The sequence below is a fragment of the Ptiloglossa arizonensis genome, chromosome 12 (genome assembly GCF_051014685.1).
Source record: "Ptiloglossa arizonensis isolate GNS036 chromosome 12, iyPtiAriz1_principal, whole genome shotgun sequence".
NCBI classification, from domain to species: domain Eukaryota; kingdom Metazoa; phylum Arthropoda; class Insecta; order Hymenoptera; family Colletidae; genus Ptiloglossa; species Ptiloglossa arizonensis.
In genome coordinates, this window is record NC_135059.1 from 1,319,805 (window position 1) to 1,327,632 (window position 7,828).

At 38.4% G+C, this 7,828-nt stretch overlaps 1 protein-coding gene across 1 annotated transcript in view; it reads right to left on the bottom strand.

Annotated features, from left to right (window-relative positions):
• LOC143153410 (uncharacterized) overlaps positions 1–7,828 on the bottom strand; it is a 182,456-nt gene that overhangs the window by 150,125 nt on the left and 24,503 nt on the right. The gene's annotated exons all lie outside the window — the stretch shown is intronic.

A 7,828-nucleotide genomic window follows, 5' to 3' on the forward strand; every position in this document is an offset into this window, starting at 1 on the left:
TTCGATATTAAAATTTACATCCATTTGATTCAATTATAAGTTTCGCGTACCGGAACTCGCGAGCAACCGATGTGCCGACGAGTTGCTGATTAAACCTAGATTTTTTTTCCAACGATCCGGATGCCGTCGAGCTGCCTAGAACTTGTTGCGTGCAACAATAATTACGAAGTTTCCCGACCACGTAAACGATCTTGCGTGACCTCCTTCAGCGAACTGCTCCGAATCTTTCGAGACTCCTAAAGCTTGACCGTGGTCCAAAAAAACTTTAAGCTGTTGGAACGAAAGCGATTCAATCCAGGAATCTCCGGGGGGTTGTGCGATTATCGTTAGACATAAGCGTGTAATTTCCAAGCGGTTTGGGATCCTTTCCTTAATAATATGGCTAAAAATTACGCGGGTGGAGTAGAGTACGAGTCACTCGTCCGTAAAGTCACAAATATCTTCACGGATGAAGACACTTTCTTCGCGAGTAAGTAAAAGAAAAATGGAAATTGGCGACTTTTTAAAGATGGATGGTTCGAGCCCGACGATCCTTGTTTGTTCAAAATCGTTGCACGACTGTGGACAAGTATACATACTACATAGAAGACTGACAATTGTACGCAAGCATCATTCCTAGTTTCTTCATTGTTGAGCTTTATTTAATCTTGAGTTTTCACTGTCATTTTCCAATTTAATCTCGAGTTTCCACTGTCATTTTTCAATTTAATCTTGAGTTTCCAATGTCATTTCTCAGTTTCATGTTTGTAGGGATAGATGCTGTGAGCTTGAATCGTAAAATCGACGATACAGTTTAAACGAATAAAACAAATATGATTAATAACGAGTATCTTAACGTTATTTGTCTCACTCTGTGCAAAGATGTCCACTCACGTTTTTCTACCCCCTCGTCGTTCGTTGTATTCATCCTAAATTCTCCGTGCAGGCACACAAACTTTCCTCATACTTGGAAAAGAGCCGCATGCACTCTTTATAAATAAACGCAGTTCCAAACCACTTTGCTCCACACCCAATTTTCTATCGTCCAGAATAATTTACACACGAACACCCGTGCACAGTTTATTAATCTTCTCACATATTCTTACTGCCGTGAAATTTGTTCGAACGTGAAAAAAATTAACCCAGAAATATGTCGACAGAATAATTTCAGGTAAAATAGCGAAGAAATCGTTTCTCATTTTTTCTGAAACATATTCTTGCAACAATTATGGACCGCGATGCGCGTAATATAATACGAACTTTCGACATAAATTCAGGCTACGAGAGGGGAACGTACAATTAAAATCGAGACGAAATTAAAAATAATACTTTTTACCTTCGTTAAAAGACGAACGTACGTTTTATTCATTGTATTATATTTTGCGATAAATCCTTTCTTCTGCGCATTTCTTTATAAGTTTTCAATATCTATCGATATTATATAAAAATCCGATAATACGTCACAAATCTGAGTTACGTAGGGTAATTACCCGTAAAGTATTTAATTACTCTTCGGAAGACATTTCTTCTTGTAAAATATAAAAATTTGGGTAACACGAGGTTAATCGTAGCTATGGACGAGACAGCCTGAATGCAGCGATATACTACTAAACTTCGGAGTGAAGACGTAACTGAGAGTGGATCGCTTTAGTGGAGTCGATAACGGTTCTTGCGTCCTTTTAAGTCTTTGAAGAATGAAATTGCAGGTAGTATCTTCCATTGTCGGCGAGCATTGTTGCGTTGTATTCGGTGGAGCAATTCTTTCCGACAACGCACCACGAGGATCGTTCTTCCGCTTTCAACCCTTTGATTTCACGCGAGACGTCTGCCTTGAGTTTGAACCTTCTTTGAGCTGTCCGAGTTCGCGAACGAGATTTAGATTCGACCTCGTCCGATGCATTGTCTTGTCTCGGAGTTTACCCGTGAGCCACGACAGCTGAAAAAATTGCGGCTTTCGGGAAGTTGGACGCAAGTCGGGATTTCGCTGACTTCTGTCAGTTTGTGCTACTCCAATATTTCATTCTTTCTTCTCTCCGATAAAACAATGTGTCCCAATTTATCACGAAGAAAGGAGTTACCTTTCGACGTTCGCGACGTTACGTTCCCAATCGGAAGAAAATAACGTTAAAATTTTTATATCCGAAAGTTCTGGTCGTGAATCGAAATTCGAGACAATTTCGGCCGATTTTTGGTGCACTCTGAAAGAAACTAGAGGCGAACGTAGCGATAAAATTATTAAAATGTCTATTAGTTAGGCGTAAGTAATTTAAAAAAATCTCGAGTTCTTTGCGAAGCTTCGCTGCCTTGTGAGTTGGCAAAATGTTACTCGAGTCTAAAGAACGGAATTACAATTTAAAGTTTTATCTTTCAGAAAACACGGTATAGTCTTTCAAGAGAAACATTTCGCGACTTTTAACAGAATATGATACGGTATACGCGCCGGTAAAAAGTTTTCCGAGAAATTCAAGAAATCACTTTTACCACCGTTTCTTTTCTAAGTTGTAAGTTGTAGTATTATGCAATTTGGCCAGTTACTGTCTTTCTTCTGGTTGTAAATACAGAATTGTACTCTACTTGTCGCGACAACGAGCGTCCTTCTTCTACTTGTTAAGCGCAAAAGCACCCTTGTGCCGTTGTCCGACCACACGTTGCCTTATTCTACTCGTCCAACTGCGCACGACGCCCACGTCCTTTGTTCGATCGCTCGTACTACTCGATTGTCCGCGGCAGAGCTTTGTTCGATTTATCTGACCATCGAGGTACTCGTCTATTCAGGTACTTAGACCCGTTTGCCTCTTTGAGAGAATTTTGTGCGTTTCGTATTTGACCGTGAAGTCTGATTCTACTTCCTTGACTCGCGACAAATTCCATTCCGCTTGTCGAACCTGAGTGGGTTCGTTCTACTCCTATGAGTCGCGACAAGTTCGATACCACGTTTTTGACCTGGATAGTCTTATTTCACTTCTCCGACCAAGAATGACTCTGGGAATCCCGGCAGTTAAGTTTATCGTACGAAGACTTGGAACATTTTTCTTCTAAATGGGGAAATCCAATCTTAATCGCGATAAACCACCGATTATCCGCCATTTGCCCCGTAACAATGTTTTTTCTATAATTTCGTAAACACAAAAATAATAATAAGTAGGAGTAATACCACGCCGTGGATAAAAATATTTTCTCGTTAACTAACCAAATAACGCGTGTGGATACTTCGACAGATTTTTTTATTCAAAGAACAAACTAATGAACGTGTGGTTCACATCAAAGTTTAGATCCTCATCGTTACTTAAAAATCGCAAATAAATGAGAATTATAAATTTCTACAATCAGTTACAATTAAACCTTTCAAAACAGTTTCTATTTACAATTTAATTTAAATTAAATCCCTTTCCTTAGATCTCCTTCAAGAGTAAACTAAATGAAAACATACACGTTAGTTGATTTATATACCATTTCACTTAATTCACCCTCAGTTTTAGGGAGTCTAAATGAATAAAAAATTGTATAGTTCCAATTTGTTTATTTTCCTTACTTAATTCGTAATTAATAATCGTAAATACCGATGTAAATATCGATAGATATTTCAAGAATTAGCATAACGACAACGTAAATTAAACTACGTAATATTGAAGTTACCAAAATAGGACTCTCAGCGAGATTAAGAATCTTTGCAACGATGAACAAGTGAATGCTCGCTGGCTGGAATCACTTACTTTTGCACGAACGATTCAACATCTTGGTACGGATAATTAAGCTTTACCTGTTGAATTATCTCGATCGGCACACCTAAGCGAAATCCCGGGAATTTCAGTTCGCGTGTCCTAACGATCGATAGCAAGAGGAATTTTCCTGTGAAACTGACGTGTCTGGTAATCGATGTCTGGAGCAGCGGCGTTCAACTGTACATCCCGATGAAAAACGACCGGTAAAGAGACTGGCGACCTGAATGTCATCGCGGTCACCGTACATCGTTCCGAGTTTTTCGCGCAAGAATTACAGCGGCACTTCAGGGATGCGTTTGGATTCCACTAATGATTCTATTCTTAATCGAAACGACGCGGTTCGTTTTTTAGCGATATCTTTGAAACGCAATTATATAAATTCGTAACTCGTATTATCCGTTACAACGAATATAGAAGGAAACCTTCTCCAACGGTAACGTGTCTCGTAACGGCTGCTCGTTTCCGTTCCGCAAACACTTCCTACTTAACGAAGGGATTTCACGACGGTCAGAACTCAATAACGACTCCCATCAGAGCGATTCGTTCGACGAGAAAAGCGGTGCACTCGTTTGTGTTGATAATTCGCCGTCGTTGATCGCCGAGATCCGACGAGAGCTCTGCTCTCTCATTCGGCGATAAATGTAAATAGAAACACAGCAGTTATTTTTCCCTTCTTCGCAAAGCCGTTTTGCAAAAGTCTTTACGTTCCGTTGTTTCTAGCTACGCGTACTCGTGTTTCGTCGTGAATAGCTAGGGACAAATTCCATTGCCCCTCGCGAAGGGAAAAATCTTCAGTTCTAAACATCTGACGAGCAACTGCCCACCGATCGAGGCCACATCATAAACCGACCATCCGCGCGGCATCCCTGCGATGCGTGACGCTTAATAGTGTATAGTTTAAATATTGTGTACCACCATCACCACCGAAAAGTCGCCAATAATTTCCTTCCGCCAAAAATATCTTCCCTCGGCACTTCGACACCGACAGAATTAACCAATAACGGACGATCACTGAAGACGACCGAACTTTCCTCAACGAGACCGAGACGAGACGAGTCAGTCGCGACAAAATCACCAAACCAACAAGAAAACTCTCCTCCTCGCACCGTGTACAAATAAATCAAAGTTTACGGCAAACATGTGGTCGCGAGTCAATCTTTCATTCAACTCGACTACACTTCGTTAATTCGAAGTGCAGTCATCGGAGCGATACAACGCGTAACATTTTGGTTCTTCGAGATGCAACATTGTCGCTCAACAGTCCGAAATGCAAGATGTTTCCTGTTCTCGAAAGAGAGAAGTTACGCGTGTAATTTAACGAATGAATTTTTCGCGATAACAATTATTCCAGATTTCATCGGGTGGAACCTTTCGTCTAATAGTAGACCGAATCGAGGCCTGGATTCATTTTTATTCGCTGGCCAATGATTTCTTTCGGTTTACAGGAGGGTAAAACTTGGTCGAACGCTGTTCGTTCAACGTGGACGGAACGTTGCCCGATCGACGCTAGAAATTTTTCTACAAAGTTAATTCTCTTCGAGCGTTAATAATTTCGTATCCATTCGATATCCGTTTCTGTCTGTAACTGCATTATGCACGCGTCTCGACGAAAATATTAAGTGCCCGTTGCCCGACGATCGAGGCTTAATTAGAAGCGTAAAGAAAAAAGTAGGTCGACATCGTGTAATTATGATGAAAGTTCCTTTCATTTCGTTCGCGAGAAGGCATCATGTTTCATTCGTCGGTGGAAAATTGTTAAAATGAAGTGGTCGGGCTATTTGTGAGATGGCGGTGTAAGAGAACACTTAAAGAATTTCTAATAAAATGAGGATGTTGTATCGGTAGAATTTGTAAAGGCAAATGAATGGAAGTTCGTTGACTGATAATTAATTCCTGCTGGAATTCGATCGGCCATTGACGAGGAAAGATGTGTCGTGTACTTTGTAGAGTTCACAATCTCACAAATCGCGTTACGAAAAGTATCGGGGCAGCCCATGAAGTACATTCTTCGAAGTATACGTACGGCTATAAAAGGATACTATCTACTTTTAACGAGTTCTTCATTATTATTTAACGTTTTTCTATATTAACAAAAACTTTTTCATTTAGTTCTTATTAAACCCTACTGGCTTTGAAGAAAAATATCAAGGAATTGCGTTTTGAACTTTATATTTGTTCTGAAATTCTTTCTCTCTTAAAACAATCTACAAGTTCCAGGAAAAATAATAATTGGTCGAAGCAATGTCACAGGGAAATAAAAAAGATAAAACTTGACCTCTTGAAGAAAATAAATATTTTTTTTAGTCGAGAAATAAATTAACAAACGTACCATTCGTAATAATTATTAATATTCATTTCACAAACGTATAAGACACAAATTTATAATACAAACGGTAATGTTTATGTACAAATAAGTGTCTTCGATTGATGTTGCGGTGCAAATATTGAGGGCCAATTTACTATTGCCCCTCATAAAGTCAAAAAACTGTGTTTCGAAAAATCTGGCGAACAACTGCCGACCATCGTAATAGGCCAGATCGTAAACTAACCATTCTTTATAGTCCAAACCAATCTCTTTATAGTTTAAATGTTGCATATCACCACCACCGGAAAATCGCATATTTTCCTGTTAAAAATATCCGCCCTCGACACCCCGACAACGACAAAATTAACCAATGACAGACTAGCACTGACCCGATAGAACTTTCCTCAACGATACCGACACGAAACTAGAGCAGTTACAATAAAAACACCGAACTTTAAATATTCAAAGATATCTTCAACTGTAATCGTCCAATCATTCAGTCTCTTTCTACAAGCACCAGTACATTACGTACGAATCCATCTTAATAATTCACTCGCACAAATTTAATTAGGTGTGTGAGAACGCGTAATGCTAAGATATCATTTCAAGGACTACGCATTGCAACAGATGAAATGCGCGCAAGAATGTTACCTGCATATCGACACGGTATAGTTCTTATTACGAACATTTTCTATTTGTACTTTATTACTTTTATACGAGATTACAATTTTTTATGAATTTTTAATATCAGCAATTTTGTTCGTTCGATATTTAATATTCTTCTGCTTCGCGGAACGAATTCTTTAACGGTTTAGTGAACAAGAGAATCTGGGTAACTTTTGTCGTATTAACGAGACAAATTTCGTATCTCGGAAATTTCTTAACCACTCGGGCAACTTCGTGCGCGACTAGTAAGTATTAGCGATTCAATTTTTGAAAAGCGTTCTAAGCCCTTTTATTATAGAACGAAATCTCTGTTATAAAGATATATGTCGCGAATTATTCACATTTAATGTCTTATATTCCGTTGGAATGACACCGCAATTACTAAGAGAACACAATTTCTTGGCTAAAAATGAATCACTGCTGCCTCTGCGTTTCTTCGGCGTACAAGCGTTCTCGATGGTAGGGGGAACTTCATTATCGGTAAGCCTTTTCCAAAGAAAACAATTTTGCTATAAAAGCGTTTTATCTATTGTTAAACAACACGGGCTTTCCACTTCGTGACATATATTAAATAAATATATCGATCAAACATTTGGTTTAATAAATATTCGCCGATTCCTGACGTTGAAATGTTAATATTTACGAACCGAATAAAATAGAAAAATTATTATAGAAAGTAATTTCACATATCGGACTAATCATATTTTCGTTTTTTAGCGATAATTCGTTATTATATTTTATCGACGAATTTGAGATTATTATTAACAGCCGAAGTTTCTATTAAAATATTTCGTTTAAATTAACAACTAAAGAATATTCTACGCGTTCTTTCAAGTGGTGCTATCAGTCGACGAAACATTTCCCATTCTTTATAGGAAAATGTTCGCTTCTACTTTGCTGCAGCAATTGCGAAAAGGTTTTAGTAGAATGTGTGTGTATTTAGTGCATTCGGCACTTTTTGCTGCTTATTATTTGCAAATCGAAATATGTACTCCACTTTCGTAGATGAAAATACTAAGAAAGTAGGCCAATACACGGGGAATTTAATGGTAAGAGGATTGTGGGTAAATTAAATATTTAAACTTCACTTACCGTGTTCTAAGAAATTATACGAAATTACGGTTTCACTTTCGTAAAAAAGAAATTTTCCGTGTAT